The following is a 23,611-nucleotide window of genomic DNA, read 5'->3' as shown; positions in this document are numbered from 1 at the left end:
AGAAAAAAAGCAAAGGAAAAGAACGAAAAAGAAAATAAAAGGAATGGATAGTTTATACATGCTTGTTGCTACTATTAGGCTAGAGTCTCCACTTCGATGATCACATTTGATTTTTGTAATGTCAAGAAAACAGAGGGGAGTATAAATATTCTTAAAGACTATTAGTTCCTTTTTTGTTGCATATTTCTCCTTTGTTTTTTTGAAAAGATACTTCAAAATGCAGAAAACAGAGTCTAATAGAGGAAAAACTGTTTATTCATCAGAAAGAATTAATTAAAGTTCACCTTTTGCCCCTTCTACCTTGTATTTTATTTAAATAGCATAAATAGAATGTTGCAGATAAACTTAAAGTCACCTCAGTTCCCTTTTCCCACCCTACTCCTTACCTTCCTGGATCTCTAAAGGTAACAACCCCTTCCTGAACTTAGTGTTTCTAGTTCAGTTCACGTGTTTCTAAGTATACCCCACTCGCTTACTCCTTGGGCTTTTGTCATCTGCAAAATAACGTCATTAAAACTAGCTGTCCTTCCTATACCATGGGGCTTTTTTTTTGTTTGTTTTTTTTTTTTTGCGGTACGCGGGCCTCTCACTGTTGTGTCCTCTCCCGTTGCGGAGCACAGGCTCCGGACGCGCAGGCTCAGCGGCCATGGCTCACGGGCGCAGCCGCTCCGCGGCATGTGGGATCTTCCCGGACCGGGGCACGAACCCGTGTCCCCTGCCTCGGCAGGTGGACTTTCAACCACTGCGCCACCAGGGAGGCCCTATTTTTCCACTTTTTACACCTGGTGTGCTGTTTGATAGTGTGACACCTGGTGACTAGAATTTTCTAGCTCTCCACCTGCTCACAAAATATGGTATTTCTTTAAACTAAAAATACTCTACTCTTCTTTTAAGATGTAGAAAAGAAAAAAAAAACAAATTAAAAAGTTTAAATAGTCAAATTAAGCAAGAAACATTCAAGATTAACCTGGGCTCCATCTGACGGCTGCTTTTGTTCACCGCCAGATCTAGAGAGGAAATGGAAGCGACAGCCCCTGCTTTTGTACATGCTTATCTTGACCAAGTTGACACTCCCTTGCTTTGGTGTTTTTTTTTGTTTGTTTTTCTGTTACTTCTTTGGATTTCTTCAGAATTTAAAAACCACAAAGGGATACAAATATCGCTCCTTTAACCGAAGAGGAAAAAAGTCTTGCATAAGGGGCTGATCAGACTAGATAACCTAGTAGAAATCTCCCACTCTGACTTATTGGGGAGCAGAGTGCCTACACGTCCTCTTGGATGGTAGCCCTCGGCTGAACAGTCCAGGGCTGGGCCAGTTGCCTAATATAAAGATACAGACATAAATACAATCAGTCCTGAGGATTTTGTTTCATGGGATTTCCTCCTTCTGTTTTGGGTATCTAGTGTTCAGGACTTTGGTATCCTTTCCAAATGAAAATATATTCTTCTGTGTAATTATCGTGATTTGATCTTAAAGAGACCTCTTCAATAATGCACTTGTTTAATGCTCTTAGAAGCTTTTCATAGAAGTTCATAAAAGGAAGCCACAGTGTCTGTATTTGAGGTGTGTAAACACTACTGCAGGTGATGTTGGTAAATTTGTCTGGGCAAAGATCGTGTCCTTTGCTTGCAAGGCTGGTAAGTTACCTGGTGAGAGAGGTGTTCCCACCAAATGCCAGTGAGAAGGATATCTGTTTAAGATGACCACGGCAGCCTTGATCAACAGACCTCCCAAGGCAAGAGGTTCAGGCATGGTGATAAATAAAACTGTTGCAGCAGCATGCGTCCTGTAAAAGTCAAAAATGAACAAATAAACCAGCCTAAGAGATTTCCAAACAGTGATGGTGGGTAGTGTATGGACTGTCTTTTCTCCACTGGATGCTAGCTCGTGCTCTCTCTGTCCCAGGTTCCCCACCCCATGTGAGTCTCAGTCCCTTAGGAATAATGTCCGCTAATGTCATTACATTCAGTGTCTTGACGGTGTCATCTGTAAAATAACATCAGTTAAAACTAGTCCCCTTTTCCTACCCCATAGAGCTTTTTTTTAAAATTTGAAGTATAGTTGATTTACAATGTTGTGTTAATTTCTGCTGTACAGCAAATTGATTCAGTTATACATACATATACATTATTTTTTTTAAATATTCTTTTCTATTATGGTTCATGACAGAATATCGTTCCCTTTGCTATACTGTAGAACCTTATTGTTATCCATTCTATATGTAATAGTTTACCTCCGTTAACCCCGAACTCCCACTCCATCCCTCCCCCGTGGCAACCACAAGTCTGTTCTCTATGTCTGCGAATCTGTTTCTATTTCATAGATAAGTTCATTTGTGTCATATTTTAGATTCCACATATAATTGATATCATATGGTATTTGTCTTTCTCTTTCTGGCTTACTTCGCTTAGTATGACAATCTCTAGGTCCATCCATGTTGCTGCAAATGGCACTATTTCATTCTTTTTTTATGGCTGAGTAGCATTCCTTGCATATGTGTACCACATCTTCTTTATCCATTCATCTGTGGATGGACATTCAGGTTGTTTCCATGTCTTGACTATCATGAATAGCGCTGCTATGAACATAGGAGTGCATGTATCTTTTTGAATTATAGTTTTGTCTGGATATATGCCCAGTAGTGGGATTGCTGGGTCATATGGTAGTTCTATTTTTAGTTTTTTCAGGAACCTCCATACTGTTCTCCATAGTGGCTGTACCAATTTACATTCCCACCAACAGTGTAGGAGGATTCCCTTTTCTCTACACCCTCCCATGGAGCTTTTTCTGAGCATCAAATAAGATACTGGTTGTGAAAATACTTTGTTAATTAAAAATTGCTACTGAAATAATATTTGTTATTATTTTATTATGTAAGTCTAAGTCTATTAGAATAGAATAGAATGAAGTAGAATCAAAATATATAAGGCCCTTACCTGCCACTTTGGTAGAAGGCATACAGGGCAGGGACATTATCAGTCTTGTTTGTGCTAGTCTAGCACCTAGCATAGTGCACAGCGCGTAGTAGGCACTAGATAAATACTTGCTGAAGGAAAACAAATGTTTCAAAGAATGAGTAACAGTGTTGCTTCGAGCCGTTTGCATAGGTAGCCGCATAAATAAGAGGGGGGCAGGAGAAACCATAGGAGATGAAACTAATCATCCAATCAAACAAAAGCCCTATATGATCAGAGTGTGCTTTAGCTTCAGACTTTAATTTTGGAGTTATAAATAAACATTTTTCTTTTTGCTCTTAAGTCCACTCGTTTTCTATTTTTCTATGGGTCAGGCCCTACAAATTCCAGTCTTTAAGTAAACCAGTCAAATCAAAAGATCAGATAACATGATAAGTTGTGGATTGTTGAATGGGAAATGTCAGGCTACAGGAATTTATAGGCTAAACTAGTTTGGAATGTGTGGAATGGCATTAAAACCCATTAGTCAGTCAGCTAATAAATAGGTACAGAGGGTCTACTCTGTGCCTGGACGGTGCTGGGGACTGCGGCTGCCACAGTCCATAGGGCTTTTCCGTTGTCCTAACTGGATGGTGGCTCATTTCCTTCCTTAACCCTCTAGGACACAGTAGTCAAATGGGCAGTGCACTCTGAATTAAACCTCTCTCTCTTCTGACCATTTCAGCATCATCTATGGAGAACATTTGGTTCATTTTACAATGGATACCAATGACAATTCATTTTACAGCTGCAGTGCTGCAGCACATCTGTGACTTAAAGCCAGGTGAGCCTTTTAAGTGTGGGTTTACTCTAGGTGTACGTTTTAGAAGCATCATCAGTCTCAGGTGTGAAGCTAACAAAGCAGAACATTCAATAAATGTATTTCCAAGATAGGGTATGTTCTGGTGGTATGAGCTTCACAAAAACTGGTTTTTATGGAGAAGGGGAGGACAATGTTTTGCAAGCGAAAAACACATGTTTTGCAAGTGAAGAACACAGAGGACATGTAACCCACTTCACGCCAGGTGGTAGAGGATGGGAGAGAAATTCCCATTCCTCCCTAACAAGGAATGGCCCCAGGAGACAGGTTTCAGTTAAAGGACAAAGTGAAGGAGATGCTCGAAGAAGAGGTTGGCCATGTAGAATATTTTGCTGCTGACCAAGCAGCCTCCCCACCAGGCTGCAGTGGAAGGGTTTGGAGCCATGAAGGGGTGTGAGAGATTGGGTCAGACTAGGGGGTGTACAGAGACACATAGGGAGCAGAGTCTGGATTATATGGGATGACCTGGGATTATAAATAGTTATGTAGGGGCATGATGGGGTTCACCTTATGATCTCAAGTGCAGGTTAGGGCGGTAAGGCTGAGAGTGTGTGGCAGGGGACTCCTTGCTAGGAATATGTGAGTAGACTACCAAGGGTGTTCAAGTTCAGTCCAGAAAAGAATGATAACCGTGGCAAGCCAGAAGTGAAGGGATCATTAAAAAGTTTAAAATAGAGTGGTAATTGACAATTGGAGAGGTGGTGCATGTGTAGGGACAGAGGGTAGATGGAAATTCTCTGTACTTTCTGCTCAATTTTGCTGTGAACCTAAAATGTTCTAAAAAGTAAAGTTTACTAACTTTTTAAAAAGTAAAAAAAAAAATAATAGAGAGGTATTATGGATTCACTTAAATCAACTTTTTTTTTTCTCCCTGTCGGTGTCTGTTCAGTTTGGCCACCTGCTGGGCCTACCTTGACTAGAGGTATTCTTTTTATGACAGTACTCCTTTTCACTCTCCTTAGTATACATGCATACAAATTTGTTTTATAAAATTGGATATGCAGAAAAAGTAACAAAAGAAAATTAAAATCACTGATAATCTTATTACTTCAAAATAACCACAGTTATGAGTTTAAGTCTATTTTGTTCAGACTAGAATGCACTACCACACACATCTAATTTCGTTTTACTAAACTGAAATTAGACTGTGTGAAATTTTACCTTTTTAAAACTTAACATTATACTAAGTTTTGTTGCATGACTACACATCCTTTGAAGCTGTATAATATTCTGCCATGAGGTGTCACGTAGTTTATGGTTAGACTTTTGATAAAAAGCGTGAAGTAGAGTCTTGTACCTGAATCTTTGTTTGTATCTCTCATGATTTCCCCAGGATAAATCCTTAAAAGTAGAATTATTGAATCAAAGGGTACAAATACTTTTATGTTTCTTGACTGTGATTATAAACATTCTTAACATAGGCTCATTTCTCTTCTATTACAGTAGGGTCACTGGGACAAGCAGCAACCAGTAACCGTTTTCAGGTACAATAAATGGCATATTCCGATGAATTTCTCATCTATAAACATACTAGAAAATTTAAAAGTAACTTCTGACAAGGGAAAGTCCTGGCACCAAAGTCAAGAGACCTGGGTGTTACTTCCCACTGAGGCACCAACCAGCTATTTTCCTTAGGTCTGACACTACTTTTGCAAACTCTCGAAAAATTCCCTCATCGTCTCTAAAATCAGTGTATTGAATTAGTAACCCTCAAGGCTCCTTCTGGCTGTCAAATTCTATGATCTTCTTCTGTGGAAAAAAATTGTTTTAAGAGAAATATAGTAATAATATGTTTCTGGCACATAGTACCAATCAATACATATTTGTTGAGTGAGGGGAAAAATTAAAGTTACAAAATATGGTATATAAAGTAGAGTAAAATCTTTAAAATTTTTAATTAAACAAATTTAATTTCGCTCAAAGAATAAATTACTGCCTGTCTCCTCTGGGTAATAATCCATGTTAAATTTTATGGGAGACAAGAAATACAAACAGAAAAACCCTGTAGAACTTTTACATGAAGAATCACTTATGAATTTTGATGGGAGAATTTAAAAATAAATAGGAATTACTATAGCACTCACTCTTAAGGTGATTGTAATCTCATAGAGATAGTTTGTGGACCCAGGTGACATAGCTCAAATAAAATGGTTAAGAAAAAGTTAAAGGTGTAAATGATACAGCTAAGAAATTGTGTAAGAAAGTGTTATGCTTATCCCAAGTGCAATTATTAAATTTCTTGAAGGCAGATATCAGAAGAAATAATATTCTATTTTTAGGAAAACTACCCACAGTTTTGTTAAGGTAAGAGAGTTCAGGGGACCACTAAGACAAATACAAAAAATACCTGAGTTTGGCAGTGTTACTAAGACCAAAGACATGCCTTCAAATTTACCACTCTAGTAAGGTGGCAAAACTCACCTTAACTTCTTGGAAATGGTTTCTGAAAAAGCCATGCAAAGGCAGATATGCATTTGGGTACTTTGCCTAATCGCTATCTTCATATTTTGGCAAGGCTCTGAAGATCTCTTTGTTCACATTTAGTGAGAACCACATGATATTCAGCAAATTAATCTCCTGGATCTTGTTATTTGGGCCCTTGTCGCTTAATATTATTATTGTTAAGTTTTAATTTGCTCGGTCACCTTGTACTCTCCGCCACTGGTTAGCATATCCTCATTTTCCCAAAGAACACTGGTGTAAAAAAAACACTTACTTAAGACAGCCTTAATGCCCGTGACTTAGAAGGTTCATTCAAAAGCCAAAAGAGCAGAACTAATATACAAAGCTTGGTGTATCTGGTTGCCTGGGCAAGTCGACTTGCCTTGCATATGTGAAGATATTAAATTCCTAACCAGTTAATTAAAAGAGCTTCTTCATGTGTCAGTGTAAGACCTGGTCCATAAATGGGGCATTAGGAGTTGACTCTTGTTTCAGGAAACAGCATCCTCTCCAAGTTTCTCACACTTTTAAAATTTTGTTTGTTTTTTAGCAGTGCCTGCTTGTCACCTGTGCATTTCTTGTCAGAAGACTAAAAATTATATTAGAAAATAAGGTTGACTTAGTTCTGTAAAGATGTTTTGGGGAGAGATGATTGGTTGGTTTTAATTAATTCAGATTATGCAGTTTTCCCTTTACTCTGATTTTAAGACTGAAAATGTACCAGTTCAGTTTCAAACAGGGCGATGACAATATTTTACAGAAAGACTGTGGAGGAGTAACTAAGAGACCAGGTGCTGCTGTTCAACAGGCATAGATATAAGTCCCAGCTCCATTACTTCCCAGCTAATTGACCTTGATCTTGGGTAAATTATTTAATTCCTCCTACCCTCAATGTGCCAACCATAAAATGAGGATGATAACTGCACTTTCTTCATAAGGTTGTTTCGAGGATTAACTAGTATAATTCATATAACATGTTCATTAGAGTGTCTGGATCATGATAAAGCCTCCAACAGCTATTATTATTACATTTGGCCCTGAGACAGAGGGATACCTGAGAATTTTTGAAGTGCTTTTGTGAATATTATTGCATTTTATCCTCAAATGAGAAAAGAAAGGTGGAGTTGCTAACAATGAGCCACTGACAAAGAACAACACTGCAATTAACATCTGCCTTCTATGCCAACATTTTTCTACTCTGCCTTAATGGATAGTCTTAAAAAAGCCTATATGGAAACTGAACAGTCTGAAATTTAAATTCATCGTATGTATAACAAGGTTATGATTCCAGGAGAATAGATCCAATTCCAGTTCAAGATCTTACAGTAGTGAAATCTGAGTCCTGACAAAATACTTGATTCCAGACTCTAGAACAGAATCGACTAAAACAGTTATGACTCAGGGTTCAAATTCTCATCTACGTGTTTCTGTTTCTGGATTCTTTGACCTATTCAATTGGTCTCTTGGTCTGTCCTGCTACCAAAACGACACTATCCTAATTGCTACAACTTTCTTAGGAATCTTGATGCCTGCTAGGGTGAGGATACTATCTTGTTTTTCAAAATTGCTTGGCCATTTGATCTCTCATGTGAATTTTAGGATCAGCTTTTTGTCAGGTTTGAATTGAAATTATGTCAAATTTATAGATTAATTTGAGGAGATGATATTTTTATGATGTTGAATCTTCTCATCCATGAACATAGTATATCTCTCCTTTTATTTCAATCACTTTTTGGGTCTTTGAACAAAGTTTTATGATTTTTTTCTTCATTAAATCCTTGCATATTTTCACTTATATTTGTTCCTAGGTATCATATAGGTTTCAATGCTATCTTCAAAGGTATCTTGAAAAAATTATATATTCTATTGTTTTTGTTGATATATGGAAACACAAATTTTTTGAATATTGATTTTTATATCCAGAACTTTCTGCATCCTTATTAGTTCTAATAGTTTATATCACCTCTTAGACTATCATGTCTGGATTATAACATTTTTCTTACTTTTCAATTAGTATATTTCTTTCCCTTGCACTTTGTACTGGCTTGGAACACTGATATAATGTTGAATAGAAGTGGTGATGGGACATCTTTGACTTGTTCATAATTTTAAATTGAATGCTTGATCACGAAATATACATTTGCTCTAGGTTTTTGATACATAACATATCTCAATCTGAATCCATATCATATTTTAAAAGTAGTTTACGATGTTTACATTATCAGAACATTTATCTACCACACGTTGTAGTCTTTCCTTCAAGCTTTTATTTAATTTTAGTCATTTTTTCATTTCAGTTGCTTGAAACTTACTCTCTAGTAAGTTCCTCAGGAAAGGCCCAGTATGATGTTTCAATAGATACTTTCAAATCTTCTTCTTCTACTTTTCTTTTAATTTTAAGAAAGTTTTCTGTTCTGTTTCTTGGCTTTGGTTTTATTCCTAAGGGACTCCTAATATCTGTACGTTAGATTATCTTTGCCCATCTTTGTATTTGTCACTTTCTCTTGAAACTTTAAAAAGGCCCATATTTCCTTTGATTTAAAAAAATTCCTGACGGAGGAACCAAAATGACACAGTAGAAGGACGTGCTCTCACTCCCTCTTGTGAGGACACCAGAATCACAACTAGCTGCTGGACAACCATCGACAGGAAGACACTGGAACTCACCAAAATGATACCCCACATCCAAAGACAAAGGAGAAGCCACAATGAGACGGTAGGAGGGGCGCAATCACAGTAAAATCAAATCCCATAACAGCTGGGTGGGTGACTCACAGACTGAAGAACACTTATACCACCGAAGTCCACCCATTGGAGTGAAGGTTCTGAGCCCCACGTCAGGCTTCCCAACCTGTGGGTCCTGCAATGGGAGGAGGAATTCCTAGAGAATCAGACTTTGAAGCCTAGTGGGATTTGATTGCAGGACTTCGACAGGACTGGGGGAAACAGAGACTCCACTCTTGGAGGGCACACACAAAGTAGTGTGTGCATCGGGACCCAGGGGAAGGAGCAGTGACCCCAGGAGAGACAGAACCAGACCTACCTGCCAGTGGTGGAGGGTCTCCTGCAGAGGCAGGGGGTGACTGTGGCTCACCGTGGGGACAAGGACATTGGCGGCAGAAGTTCTGGGAAGTACTCCTTGGCATGAGCCCTCCCAGAGTCTGTCATTAGCCCCACCAAAGAGCCCAGGTAGGCTCCAGTGTTGGGTCGCCTCAGGCCAAACAACCAACAGGGAGGGAACCCAGCCCCACCCATCAGCAGTCAAGCGGATTAAAGTTTTACTGAGCTCTGCCCACCAGAGCAACAGTCAGCTCTACCACCACCAGTCCCTCCCATCAGGAAACTTACACAAGCCTTTTAGATAAGCCTCATCCACCAGAGGGCAGACATCAGAAGCAAGAAGAACTACAATCCTGCAGCCTGTGGAACAAAAACCACATTCACAGAAAGACAGACAAGATGAAAAGGCAGAGGGCTATGTACCAGATGAAGCAACAAGACAAAAACCCCAGAAAAACAACTAAATGAAGTGGAGATAGGCAACCTTCCAGAAAAAGAATTCAGAATAATGATAGTGAAGATTATCCAGGACCTTGGAAAAAGAATGGAGGCAAAGATCAAGAAAGATGCAAGAAATGTTTAACAAAGACCTAGAAGAATTAAAGAACAAACAAACAGAGATGAACAATACAATAACTGAAATGAAAGCTAAGCTAGAAAGAATCAGTAGCAGAATAACTGAGGCAGAAGAACGGATAAGTGACCTGGAAGAGAGAATGGTGGAATTCACTGCTGTGGAACAGAATAAAGAAAAAAGAATGAAAAGAAATGAAGACAGCCTAAGAGACCTCTGGGACAACATTAAACGCAACAACATTCACATTATAGGGGTCCCAGAAGGAGAAGAGAGAGAGAAAGGACCAGAGAAAATATTTGAACAGATTATAGTAGAAAACTTCCCCAACATGGGAAAGGAAATAGCCATCCGAGTCCGGGAAGTGCAGCGAGTCCCATACAGGATAAACCCAAGGAGAAACATGCCAAGACACATAGTAATCAAATTGGCAAAAATTAAAGACTAAGAAAAATTATTGAAAGCAGCAAGGGAAAAATGACAAATAACATACAAGGGAACTCCCATAAGGTTAACAGCTGATTTCTCAGCAGAAAGTCTACAAGCCAGAAGGGAGTGGAATGATATACTTAAAGTGATGAAAGGGAAGAACCTACAACCAAGATTACTCTACCCAGCAAGGATCTCATTCAGATTCGATGGAGAAATCAAAAGCTTTACAGAGAAGCAAAAGCTCAGAGAATTCAGCACCACCAAACCAGCTCTACAACAAATGCTAAGGGAACTTCTCTAAGTGGGAAACACAAGAGAAGAAAAGGACTTGCAAAAACAAACCCAAAACAATTAAGGAAATGGTCATAGGAACATACATATCGATAATTACCTTAAATGTGAATGGATTAAATGCTCCAACCAAAAGACACAGATTGGCTGAATGGATACAAAAACAAGACCCATATATATGCTGTCTACAAGAGACCCACTTCAGACCTAGGGACACATACAGACTGAAAGTGAGGGGTTGGAAAAAGGTATTCCATGCAAATGGAAATCAAAAGAGAGCTGGAGTAGCAATACTCATATCTGATAAAATAGACTTTAAAATAAAGAATGTTACAAGTGACAAGGAAGGACACTACATAATGATCAAGGGATCAATCCCAGAAGATACAACAATTATATATGCAGCCAACATAGGAGCACCTCAATACATAAGGCAACTGCTAACAGCTATAAAAGAGGAAATCGACAGTAACACAATAATAGTGGGGGACTTTAACACCTCACTTACAGCAATGGACAGATCATCCAAAATGAAAATAAATAAGGAAACAGAAACTTTAAATGACACAATAGACCAGATAGATTTAATTGATATTTATAGGACATTCCATCCAAAAACTGCAGTTTACACTTTCTTCTCAAGTGCACATGGAACATTCTCCAGGATATATCATATCTTGGGTCACAAACCAAGCCTCAGCAAATTTAAGAAAATTGAAATCATATCAAGCATCTTTTCTGACCACAACATTATGAGATTAGAAGTGAATTACAGGGAAAAAAACGTAAAAAACACAAACACATGGAGGCTAAACAATACATTACTAAATAACCAAGAGATCACTGAAGAAATCAAAGAGGAAATCAAAAAATACCTAGAGACAAATGACAACGAAAACACGATGATCCAAAACCTATGGGTTGCAGCAAAAGCAGTTCTAAGAGGGAAGTTTATAGCTCTACAAACCTACTTCAAGACACAAGAAAAATCTCAAACAATCTAACCTTACACCTAAAGGAACTAGAGAAAGAGGAACAAACAAAACCCAAAGTCAGCAGAAGGAAAGAAATCATAAAGATCAGAGCAGAAATAAATGAAAGAGAAATGAAGAAAACAATAGCAAAGATCAATAAAACTAAGAGCTGGTTCTTTGAGAAGAGAAACAAAATTGATAAACCATTACCCAGACTCATCAAGAAAAAGAGGGAGAGGACTCAAATCAATAAAATTAGAAATGGGAAAGGAGAAGTTACAACAGACACCGCAGAAACGCAAAGCATCCTAAGAGACTACTACAGGCAACTCTATGCCAATAATATGGACAACCTGGAAGAAATGGACAAATTCTTAGAAAGGTATAACCTTCCAAGACTGAACCAGGAAGAAATAGAAAATATGAACAGACCAATCACAAGTAATGAAATTGAAACTGTGATTAAAAATCTTCCAACAAACAAAAGTCCAGGACCAGATGGCTTCACAGGTGAATTCTATCAAACATGTAGACAAGAGCTGACACCCATCCATCTCAAACTCTTCCAAAAAATTGCAGAGAAAGGAACACTCCCAAACTCATTCTATGAGGCCACCATTACCCTGATACCAAAACCAGACAAAGATACTACAAACAAAGAAAATTACAGACCAATATCACTGATTAATATAGATGCAAAAATCCTCAAGAAAATACTAGCAAACAGAATCCAACAACACATTAAAAGGATCATACACCATGATCAAGTGGGATTTATCCCAGGGATGCAAGGATTCTTCAATATACACAAATCAATCATTGTGATACACCATATTAACAAATTGAAGAAGAAAAACCATATGATCATCTCAATAGATGCAGAAAAAGCTTTTGACAAAATTCAACAGCCATTTATGATAAAAACTCTTCAGAAAGTGGGCATAGAGGGAAACTACCTCAACATAATAAAGGCCATATATGACAAACCCACAGCAATCATCATTCTCAATGGTGAGAAACTGAAAGCATTTCCTCTAAGATCAGGAACAAGACAAGGATGTCCACTCTCACCACTGTTATTTAACATAGTTTTGGAAGTCCTAGCCATGGCAATCAGAGAAGAAAAAGAAAAGGAATACAAATTGGAAAAGAAGAAGTAAAACTGTCACTGTGTGCAGATGACATACTATACATAGAGAATCCTAAAAATGCCACCAGAAGACTACTAGAGCTAATCAATGAATTTGGTAAAGTTGCAGGATACAAAATTAATGCACAGAAATCTCTGGCATTCCTATCCACTAATGATGAAAAATCTGAAAGAGAAATTAAGGAAACACTCCCATTTACCATTGTGACAAAAAGAATAAAATACCTAGGAATAAACCTACCTAGGGAGACAAAAGACCTGTATGTAGAAACCTATAAGACACTGATGAAAGAAATTAAAGGTGATACCAACAGATGGAGAGATATACCATGTTCTTGGATTGGAAGAATCAGTATTGTGAAAATGACTATACTACCCAAAGTAATCTACAGATTCAATGCAATCCCTATCAAATTACCCATGGAATTTTTTACAGAACTGGAACAAAAATTCTTAAAATTTTTATGGAGACACAAAGGACCCCAAATAGCCAAAGCAGCCTTGAGGGAAATAAACGGAGCTGGAGGAATCAGACTCCCTGACTTCAGACTATACTACAAAGCTACAGTAATCAAGATCATATGGTACTGGCACAAAAAACAGAAACATATATCAATGGAACAAGATAGAAAGCCCAGAGGTAAACCCACGCACCTATGGTCAACTAATGTATGACAAAGGAGGCAAGGATATACAATGGAGAAAAGACAGTCTCTTCAATAAGTAGTGCTGGGAAAACTGGGCAGCTACATGTAAAAGAATGAAATTAGAACACTTCCTAACATCATACACAAAAATAAGCTCAAAACGGATTTGAGACCTAAATGTAAGATTGGACACTATAAAACTCTTAGAGGAAAACATAGGAAGAGCACTCTTTGACACTAATCACAGCAAGATCTTTTTTGATCCACCTCTTAGAGTAATGGAAATAAAAACAAAAATAAACAAATGGTAGCTAATGAAACTAAAAGCTTTTGCACAGCAAAGGAAACAATAAACAAGACGAAAAGACAACCCTCAGAATGGGAGAAAATATTTGCAAACGAATCAATGGACAAAGGATTAATATCCAAAATATATAAACTGCTCATGCAGCTCAATATTAAAGAAAGAAACAACCCAATCCAAAAATGGGCAGAAGAGCTAAATAGATATTTCTCCAAAGAAGACATACAGATGGCCAAGAAGCACATGAAAAGCTGCTCAACATCACTAATTATTAGAGAAATGCAAATCAAAACTACAATGAGGTATCACCTCACACCAGTTAGAATGGGCATCATCAGAAAATCTACAATCAACAGATACTGGAGAGAGTGTGGAGAAAAGGGGAACCCTCTTGCACTGTTGGTGGGAATGTAAATTCATACAGCCACTATGGAGAACAGTATGGAGGTTCCTTAAAAAACTAAAAATAGAATTGCCATATAATCCAGCAATCCCACTACTGGGCATATACCCAGAGAAAACCATAATTCAGAAAGACACATGCACCCCAATGGTCATTGCAGCACTGTTTACAATAGCCAGGTCATGGAAGCAACCTAAATGCCCATCGACAGATGAATGGATAAAGAAGATGTGGTGCATATATACAGTGGAATATTACTCAGCCATAAAAAGGAACGAAATTGGGTCATTTGTTGAGACGTGGATGGATCTAGAGACTGTCATACAGAGCGAAGTGAGTCAGAAAGAGAAAAACAAATATTGTGTATTAACACATATATGTGGAACCTAGAAAAATGGTACAGATGAACCGGTTTGCAGGGCAGAAGTTGAGACACAGATGTAGAGAACAAACGTATGGACACCAAGGGGGGAAAGCTGTGGGGGGTTGGGGATGGTGGTGTGATGAATTGGGTGATTGGGATTGACCTGTATACCCTGACGTGTATAAAATTGATGACTAATAACAGCCTGCTATATAAAAAAATAAATAAAATTCAAGAAAAAGAGAAACTAATAGGAAACTTTCTTTGGGTTATTTGTATGGAAATATATTAATATAAATGTTTCAGACATTACATGAAATTCCTAAGCATCTTATATGTTCTGGTATAACGTTATAAGTCATAATACTAGTTATTACTTTAAAATGTATACCTCAGAAATAACTAAATTTCCCTGTGAATTGCATTATCATGAACTTTCATCACATCTTTAACCGTGGTCATTTTTAAGTCTTCTGTCATTTACAGACAGTTCTGGGTGTACCCTGATGCTTTCACAAAAATGTTCCTATAAAAGCGTTTCATCTTCAAGGAATTCATGGCAAACACTCTGACAAGTACAGGTTTCTGGTAACTGACTCTACTGCTGAACTGAATGAATAAGCATTTTCAGAACGCTAATGGAAAACTGATGAATTCGTAAAAGTGCTAACAAAAGATCAACATGAAAAAAATTAATTCCATGGGACTGAGTGAACTGTTGAGGATGATTATAATTTTTGTGACTTCTTGTTTGAATAAAAAAAAAATTCCTTTTCCACCTTCTATCCTTTAGCTCGTTAGCTGAGTGTTTTTTCCACACTGTATCCTTCTATTTTTGTCTTGATTTCTTAAAGGATATTTTATTTCTAATTCTTTTCTGAGTTCTAGAATTTAAGTTCCCAGCTTTAAAAATTTTGATATATGTTATTTTTTCATATTCTGTGTAACCTTCTTAATGTCTTTTAACTCATTTTTATTTTAAAATTAAAAAAAATTTTTTGACATGAAACATTTGTCTTTTTAATTTGGAAAGGAGTCAGTAAGTGATGTGGATCAGTTTTGATTATAAGGCATTAAGTCCCACAAACTTGATGGGCGCTGAAAGAACAGAGGTGAATTTTGAGGGCTGCATCTGGCTTCACTAGTTCTTTAATATTCAAAATAGGCTACCTGCTACACTCCTCAGTTCATGTCCTCTTCTTTACAGGCAGGATGATAACAGGTATCACTGCAGCATGATGCCTGTCTGATGCTAAGTGCAAGCTCTCTTCTTCTAAATTGTGTCCAGTACAGGTATCCTGGTAGGATGCCATAACTAATTTTTAAATAGTAAGTTGCATTTTGGTCTGTTTGTGGGCATACTTTTCTGGGATGCTTTCATCATCTCTAAAAATATTACCATGCTCCCTGTTACTTCATTTCTTATTATAACTTCATATGAGATTTGAACTTGATGCTTCTCTGTTGCTCACTTTTATGTGAAATTAGTTTTCCTGACCTTTTAGATTGAGGCAGGATTTAGTAAAGCTTTTCTAATGTCACAAAGCTCCTTTTTCTGTTATTTTTATGTAATGTTTAAAAATATGGCCACTTGCTTCCCAAGATTTCCTGACTGTCTTCCTTTCTCCACTTGGGTGGGAATCTTCTCTTTTTTAATCTTACTTTTCCCTAATTGCTCAATTTTATTCTACTTCTAGTAGTTTCTTCACAGTATGGTTCCTTAATTGGAAGAAAATCCGTTTAAGTTTTGAGAGTTCATAAGGATTAAACTGCTTCAACCCTTTCAGTCCTTACTTCGTGCTCCTTGAACTCACTTGGTATCAGAGAGAGAATTCATTCTCAGTTTCATCTGATGTACTCAAATTGACCCACTGTACTCCCCAGTAAATAACTATTGGCTCTTTTGGGGTTCTGTTCACCAGTTGACACAACCCTGTGTACTTCCCTCTACTTTCTCCTGCACAGATGCCAATACCATGTGAGTCTCATGGCTGTTGCTGGTTTGTCCCCATGTGCTTATACTAGGGGAGATACCTTGTTGCCTCGTTTTGTGGTAAATGTTGTCCATGGATCTTTGGTTTTGCTATTTAATTGCTGTGTTTGCTTTAATGTGGGGATTCACTAAGATGGAAAGCTACAATGTCACTGTCACTGCTATCTTCCTAGAATCTCTAGATTGGACATTAAAAGCAAAAATGACAACTACAACAACAAATTCAGTAATATGTTTTTTTTATAATAGGTATACCTGAGACATATTTATAAGGAATTTTTTTAACATAAAAGGATAGAAAAAGATATACCATGCAGTTATAAATCAAAATATAACTGATATAATGATATTACTTTAAATTAAATAACCCATAAGACAAAAAGCATTATTAGCAAAGGAAACAAAAAAACAAAACAGTATCATTACATAGAAAATATTCACCAGGAATATATAATCAGAAACCTGCATTCTTTTAAGAAAAGAATTCTCAAAAATACAGAGAGTAAAAACTGAATGAATTACAAGGAGAAATTGACCAATATGTAATTTAAATGGGAATTTGTAACATATTACTCCCATATACAAAGCAATGATGAAGTTGATCTGATGAAAATATTGATATATTTAGAATCATGCATAAAACAATTACGAAATACATTTTTTCCCAAAGATACATGGAAATTTACAAAATCAAGAGTCTGTTGAAGGTCACAAATGAAAACTCAGTAAATACCAGAACTGAAATTACACAGACCACATTCTTCAACCACAAAGCAAAATAATCAGAAAAAAAGATTCTCTCTCTTCCCAGATCTGCACGCTTGGAAATTTTAGAAACGCCCATAGTGTGTCATGAAACAAGGAAGAAATCTAATGAAAGTTTAAAATATTTAGAACTTGAGAAGGAAAACTTATTTCAGAACTTACAGGATGCAGCTAAAGCTGTAATCTGAAATGCATATATCCAAAAGAAAGAGAAAATTAATGAACCAAGTGTTCAACTCAAGAAGTTAAAAAAGAGAACCACAGAGTGAACTCAAGAAGGAAAAAGAGAATATTTTGACAATAATGCATATTCACAAAATAATAAAAACGAGAGTAAGTTTTAAAAAGATAAAAGATATTTCTTTGAGGAGAATTATCAAGTGGCCAAAACCTAGCAAGACCATAATTCTTGTAGAGTTCACACAACTCTGCTGCACCTTTTAAAGATTTTCTTTTGTACCTACTGTACAACAGTGTACAAAAATCCATGGCAGTTCTTTGAGACCTTTTGATGCTTTACTTCCCTCAAGGCGGCATTTCTCTTGCACAAAGATTTCCTTACATGAATTTACTTCTTCTGCTATCAGGAAAACAAATATCACATGCATAACGCATGACAATTTTTAGAAAGAAAGTGCAGCCAAACATAACATGGGACAGTCCAGTTTCTGATTAATAATAAGTTATTCTCTAATGGATTCTTGGTTCTACAAATGCATTCACAAGTTAATGCCCTTAAGTAGCAAGTTCCCCTAGTATTTTTAAGCTATAGTTCCATTTTTAGAACTTTTGAGGAATACAACTTGTCTAGAAAATAAACTTCTATAAACTGTACACGCAGCAGTAATTCAAACGCTGAAATCCTATCCCTGCAGCTTTTCTCCTTAAAGCCATGGACAGATGCACTTGCATGATCGTCCGCCTGAGTGCTTTCTTCAGTTTTGAGCTCTGTGGACCTCGCTCTTTTCATCTCCGTCCTGGTTTGGGATACATCTCCCTCTTTGCTGACGCCGCTCTTAACCTGTGGTATAGTCAGCCAGGGAGCAGGGGGAGTAGTTGCATCTGCTGAGCGCAGTCTCGAAGGTGGTAACTTTCAACCGTTTTTCACGGCCGTTCGTGAGTCTGATGAATGTGGTGTGGAGACCTGGAGGACGCAGTGTGAAGGCAGGGGGCGTCCTGCAGCATGTGATGCGACATCGGTGCCAGGCTGTGATGCTTGCTTTGACATTTGCTAACACAGATACACTCTTAAGTGTTTAAACACATTGACTCATTTAATCCTCACAATATTACAAGAGTGATTCTCTTATTATCCCATCTTACAACTTGTTCAAGGTCACAAAGCTACAAAGCATCAGAGCCAGGATTGGCACACAAGCAGTCTGTGTTCTCAAGCCCACTGGCCAAAAGGTAGAGTCTATTCCATGCTCCACTAACCAGAGTTGCAGGGCCTACAGCCAAGCTGGGTGTTAGAAACTGGTTACCCTTAACTAGAAATCTAAGGTCCACCTTGAGCTCCATTGTCTAGAGCTGAGTCAAGTGTTTCTCAGGGTCCAACCCCATGACATCTCCCAGTGGGCGGTTGTGTGGCCTCTTATTTATCCATGTATGCCCTCCCCTATCAGGTCAGCCCAGGAACATTATGATTCTGTCTTTTCAGTGCTGGGGAAAGTCAGCTCACTCCTGTGCACCTTGCCATGCTCTGTATCACCAGGGACCAATACTGTGCTACACCCAGCAGGGCTCAGTGAAGATCTTCTGATGAATGAATGAATGAATGAGTTGACAGGGTACCAGTGTGCTAGGCACTGTGCTTTGGGGAGTGATAAAGGTTGTAAAGGTTAGTAAGACCCCACCTGTCTCCTTCAAGAGCTCATATTCTAGTGAGGAGCTTTTGAAAGTTCATCATCCTCTCAAACTACTCCAGGACATGGATTTTGAGATCAGATCTGATTCACCTGACTGGCTGTGTGGCCTCTGACAAGTTATTTTACTCCTTTTATTCTCCACTTATTCATCTGTAGAATCGGTATGATACTGTGACCTGCCTCATAGATGTGTTATGAGGATTAAATGAGATAACGCTTGAAAAATTGCTGTGTCCCCAAAGGGAGCTGCCTCTGGTTTTATTCATTGCTGAGGACCCGCAGGGACACCATGGGAACTCTCTTTGGCTGGATGGACCCCTGAAGTCAGCAGGCAGTGTGTCCCACTCAAGCGTCTGGCATGTCCACCATCCCCTGTTGTGTGAACCTGGATGCTTGGGGAATAAAACACCCATCATTAAGAACAGAAGTTACCTGTGTTGGGTAACTTCGGGGACATTGTCGTCTGCAATTATTCCTATAGGCTGAAGTTTCTCTGTGTCTCTCCTTTAGGAATTCCTTTGGCTGAAAAAGGCAGTGAGCCCATGACCTGTTTCTTTCCAGCGTTTGCCAGGACCTTTGCCCCACCTCTTACATTCTGGAAATATTTCGCAGGCACCCCTCTCAACCCAACATCCAGACACCCCTCTTTAGCTTGGGAGCCGGGAAGGTCAGGCATTGCTGTCGTCAGTTGCTTAGACTCCTTCAGCGCAAAGCTCGCCTGTGGGATGTACAGGGCCGCCCCTGCTCTGGGCTCTGCTCTGACACAGGGAAAAGGTTGGCTAACCCTTCTTTAGCTCTGGAGAGTTCTCCCCATCGTCAGAGGCTGCAGGGGTCTAGCCAAAAGAGGGTATGTGGAGTCAAGTATGTCTGGGGTGGAGCCTAAGCTTGTGACCTCAGACCCATCTCGGCAGCTCAAGTAAGATAAACTTGTATCTGACTCTTATGATCTCAAATTGCCCCTCTTTTTAGCCTCAATTTCCCTATCTCTCTACAAATACTAATATGACAGCTAGAGAGTCTCTGTTCCTTGAACTACAAAAAAAAATTAGCTCAAACATAAAAGTTTCAGATCCTCCCCTGGCTTTCTGAGAATCCCTTAAGATGCTTCTTCCTCATGGCCTCATCAGTGAGGTTTCCCTGAATGCCCTTTCTACATTTAAACTTCACCCCCCATGCCCATTTACGCCCATCTTCTTGACCATCTCTCTCTGTTTTCCTTGGGTTCCTGCTGATAGCCAAGCTTCTAGGATTCCAACTTCTATTCCCAGTTGTTTATCAAGATATTCCCCTTTTCCTCCCAAGACAATTTTTGTCCTAAAAGGCATTTTGATGGCCACTGTTTTAAAAATGTACATTTTTATTTCATCACAAGAGAAAACTTTATTCATTGCATTGCGAGGATCAGATAGGCTAATAAAGGTCCAGTACAGTGCTGTGTACCCAGTAGGGAGCAAATAAACATCAACAGTGGAAGTTATGAAGATTAATTGATATATATAAAAGCACTTAAAAACTGTAACACACTGTCCATGTGAAGGATTCTCATTATCAATGCTAGTGCCTTAAGTCCTAGTAGATGTTATACTATTCAGACCATGTTCAAAAGTAGTTGGGACAGTACATGGTCAAGCTCCTATTTCTTTGTTTGAGAAACCTTTCCTTTCTAAAGAAGGTAGAGTAGGAGGTATAACACAAACTAAAGTAAAATCCTTGGGCTCAGCACAAAGACTGCACATATCAGGACAGGAAGAAAATACAGGTTTCACATAAGACGTCATTATGAAACTTTTAGAGGAAAACAGTGTAGACGTTAACTTCACTAAGTCCCTCCTTCGAATGGCAGTTGCTGATGTGGAAGAATATGTGATTAAACAACCAGAGGCAGAATTCCAGGACCCAACTGAAAAGGCAGGAGCGCCTAAACAAAGTCCCAGTAAGATCCCAGCGGAGGTCAATACCAGAGTGAGATTCCTGCAAGCAATCAAGGATATCCCTAGTACAATTAAAGAACTCTTTGATGCAGTGAGTAATGTCTTCAAGAAATACTAATACCAGAACCGCATAGCACTTGAGTGCCAAAAGTAAAGAATTTTTAAAGTATTCCAAAAGTTTCAGACATACTCTGAAAAGCTGTTTTGAAATGGCAGGGCAATCAATGTATTCCTAGGTGCCAACCGACTAACTCATCAAACCAACTTGGTATTTCAGACCTTCAAAACTGTGCCCTCAAGGCTGTACACGTTAAGAGATGTGCTTCTCAGTGGCAGTGTTGAACTACCTTTATCTGTAAATTTTCAAGTTTGGCTGTATAAATTATGAGTCTCTCCTGAAGGGATCTAACCCAGGATGTTGAGTGGTATTATTGCCACTTTGTGTTTTTGTAAAATGTCTCTTAATCACAATCTCGCACTGAAGATTTTATTTGCTATTATCATTTATTTAAGAATTATAAGCCAAAAAATTTACAGTCTAATGTCTCATATAACATTCCTTAAAAGAATTGTAAATATTCGTATTTGTTTCTGACATTTTAACTTGGAAGCGATATGCTGCCAGATGATGTATTTAACAATATTTGGTGGCAAATATTCAATAAATAGTTTACATCTGTTTTAAAAAAGCAGAACACTATATGAATAATATGGATTAAGGAATAAGTTATAAGCATGGACTACACAGTGTGGAAAGAGCTGGGGCTTGAAGGTCTATAAAGGGGAATTGGAGGCTTAGAGCAGAGACACTAATCAGCCATCATAAAGCACAGGTGCCATGGACAAATCAAAGCTTGCAGAGAACCCTGGAAGCTCGGTGTGCCCGCTCGGTGAGTTTGAAGCCAGGTGTCTCGTGATGGGCTTAGGTTTGCCTTTGGTCAGCAAACCAAGCTGTCTGAAAGAAAAGAACGCAGACTGGTTAAGAGGCGAACAAACTGGAATTTGCTGATACCTGTGTAACTGTGTTTCACCACCTCTAACCACAATGACCTTCACGAATATAGTGGTTGGGCTTCTCTGGTGGCGCAGTGGTTGGGAATCCGCCTGCCAGTGCAGGGGACGCGGGTTCGTGCCCCGGTCCGGGAAGATCCCACATGCCGCGGAGCGGCCGGGCCCGTGGGCCACGGCTTCTGAGCCTGCGCGTCTGGAGCCTGTGCTCCGCAGCGGGAGAGACCGCGATGGTGAGAGGCCTGCGCAAAAAAAAAAAAAAAGAGAGAGAGAAAAGAATATAGTGGTTACTGCCTCATTTCTGCCCACAAGTTCCTTTTTGACCATCTCTAACCCAGAACCATATAGAAAAGCTATCCTGAGAAATGTAATTCCGGCTTTGCCAAGTTGATGCAATACAAAACCACCATACTGCATAGTGGACATGTGGTCTTAACCTGATGTGAAGTGCTTACCAAAAATACTACTTTAATCCAGTGGAGGTCATGGTACAGCAGATATCTTTATTTATGTATTCATTCATTTATTCATTTTGTATTTAATGATAATCTGCTGTGTTCCAAGCACTGTTTTTTTGGCTAGGGAATAGAGAAAACTATGACCCATGATACTGAGTAAAGTCCTGTTTCTACAAAAGTGGGTTACTGGGTACATGCAAAGGGTCTTGGAGGTAGAAAGGGAGAAAGGCAGAATGAATTGCGAAGATGACTCCAGGCATTAGGAATAGCATGTGAGAGAGTGTATTAAATTCAAGGAGCCTAAAGTTCACTGAAGTGTATAGCACATAGAGAGCAATAATGGCAGGAGGTATTCAGGAAATGAAAACCAATAGGATTTAGTGAACGGTAGGAGAAGAGGAGAGGCAAGAGACGAAGCTGCCAGTGTGAGGGATTACGTAGTTGGTGATTTCACTAACCTGACATGGAGTACAGAACATGATTTGGGGAGAATATGTTGAATTAGAATCTGTAGATATTGAGGTATTGCAAATCCTGGAGGTGGAAGCATCCAGTAAGCAGTTCACAGTGTGGGTCCAGAGACCACCAGTCTATCCTGTTCTTCTCTTTTCTTAGCATTAATTACATTTGCAATTACTCATTTTAGCACCTACCCTCCATGCCAGAATGACTACTCTTTGAGGGCTGGAACCACGCCTTGCTTGTGCTTTGTTGTTACCCTAGCATATCAAGCAGTGAATGGCACGTTGCAGGTGCTTGATAAATATTAGGTTAATGCAACTTAAGAGACCAAGAAAGGGGTGCTTTTGGGAGCACCAAAGAGGGGTCAGAATTTGAGATATGGATCTGAATAGTGCTTGAAGCCATGAAGTAGATGGACTTATTCAGGGATATATACACAGTGATAAAAGAATCCCCAGGGCAGGCCCTGAAAGGACACTCACACTCAAAGGAATGGCAGAGAAGAAAAAGCTGGTGAAGGATTCTGAGAAGAAGTGATTAGAGGAAAAGATAACCATGAAAAAGTTTGAGGTAAAAAGGGCGGAAGGCAGGATGAGTTGTGAAGATGATTCTGGGCATTAGGAATCCATGTGAGCACGGGAGAAAACAGGAAAGACAGCATTTTAAAATATAGCTTGCTGGGACTTCCCTGGCAGAACAGTGGTTAAGAC

General features: G+C 38.7%; 1 pseudogene; it reads left to right on the top strand.

The window, feature by feature from the left end:
• The window catches only part of LOC114886195, a 45,341-nt pseudogene extending 23,980 nt beyond the window's left edge, over positions 1-21,361 (top strand).
• The last annotated feature ends 2,250 nt before the right edge of the window (positions 21,362-23,611 follow it).

Source organism: Monodon monoceros, unplaced genomic scaffold (genome assembly GCF_005190385.1).
Source record: "Monodon monoceros isolate NGI ecotype Baffin Bay Population unplaced genomic scaffold, NGI_Narwhal_1 Super_Scaffold_6, whole genome shotgun sequence".
Lineage (NCBI taxonomy): Eukaryota > Metazoa > Chordata > Mammalia > Artiodactyla > Monodontidae > Monodon > Monodon monoceros.
The sequence above is the reverse complement of the archived record's forward strand: the minus strand, read 5'-3'. Positions and strand labels throughout refer to the sequence as shown.